This window comes from Pipistrellus kuhlii, unplaced genomic scaffold (assembly GCF_014108245.1).
Source record: "Pipistrellus kuhlii isolate mPipKuh1 unplaced genomic scaffold, mPipKuh1.p scaffold_m20_p_3, whole genome shotgun sequence".
Lineage (NCBI taxonomy): Eukaryota > Metazoa > Chordata > Mammalia > Chiroptera > Vespertilionidae > Pipistrellus > Pipistrellus kuhlii.
This window is the reverse complement of record NW_023425529.1, coordinates 70,328,307-70,329,712: the sequence shown is the minus strand read 5'-3', so window position 1 is coordinate 70,329,712 and position 1,406 is coordinate 70,328,307. Positions and strand designations below refer to the sequence as shown.

At 30.9% G+C, this 1,406-nt stretch overlaps 1 non-coding gene across 1 annotated transcript; it reads right to left on the bottom strand.

The window, feature by feature from the left end:
• Positions 1–248: 248 nt before the first annotated feature.
• Positions 249–357, bottom strand: LOC118730975. Its single transcript, XR_004991699.1, has one exon. It is a non-coding gene; the product is annotated as a U6 spliceosomal RNA (small nuclear RNA).
• Between the last annotated feature and the right edge of the window lie 1,049 nt (positions 358–1,406).

Sequence of the window (1,406 nt, the reverse complement as noted above, 5' to 3'; positions counted from 1 at the left end):
CCTAACCAATGGACACAGACACCTGGGGATGAGCACATGAATGTGTGTGTGTGTGTGTGTGTGTGTGTGTGTGTGTGTGTGTGTCAGGGGGGGGGGCGGATGTAGGGAGGCAATGGAGGGATAAGAACACATGTAATACCTTACTCAGTAAAGAAAAAAATGAAATGATAAAAAAATGTGATAGAGTGAAAGAAAAATTCATCGACTTTTTTCTCTAAGTCTGACCAAATTATTATTATAATTATTATTTTAATATAGAACAGTTCACAAATTTGCCTGTCATCCTTGTGCAGGGGCCATGTTACTCCTCTCTGTTTCATTTCAATTTTAGTGTATGTGCTATACTTAAGTGAGCACTGACCAAATTATTGACAAGCAATCAGAAGTTGTTGGTCTTTTTAGGATTTGTCAATAAAAGAGAAAGTGATCTGAAAACCAAAGAAGTATAAAATTGACAAAGTTGACAACTGCTACATAAAAATTCTGCTCTTAAAAGTTAATTAATTTCATAACTATATAAACTATATTTATTGAGCACTTACTGTATATAAGACACTTTGTTAGGTACAGCATTTCTTACAGTGACATTAAATTCACAAACTCTGTCACTAAGACATTTATAATCATGTAGAAAAATAATTCAAAAACATTTATAAATGTCAAGTTTTAAAGGGAGCTTAGTGAATGAGCATCTATTAAAATTATTTTTGGAGTCTCAAAAATATGAAGTAGACCCTTAATTACTAACATAATTTGGCTTATTTTTTTATATATTCTACTTTTCATTAAGAGCTTTTGAAAATAAATTATGAGACAATGGTATTAATAATACTGAAAATAACAATATAATATATATTCCTAGATGACACATGTTTAATTCCTAAGGCAGTGATAGAAAAAATAGTGTTATTAATTTTGGAAAGGAAAGCATAATAAAAAACATCAGTGCACTGATGAAGATGTCATTTTGGGTCATAGTTAAGTTGATTAAAAATGCAAAATTGTACCTCTCAAATTTATTACTGTTTGTTGTTAAATTTTGAATAAAGCTAAGATTAAAAATTAAATCAACACATAAAATGGAATTGAAGATAGAGTCTATCATTAAGTCAGTTCCACTTTTCACCATGAATACAAAGATTTTTATGCAGACAGAGGCTTCACACAACAGTATCTGAAACAGTCTTTCACACAGAAAAGCAAACATTGCCGTTTAAGATGTTCCTTTTGTTCCAAAACTTTAGATGGTAAGCCTAGCCTCATGCTTAGGCCTCTCTAATCTTGCTAAATACCAAACACTGATATTTATGGAGCTTTTTTTCTAATGAATGAATTGTGTTTATCAATTCTCATTCATTTTAGTGAAGTAGATTCCATTTCTGGAAGGTTTTTGCAAAGCTCGCAAT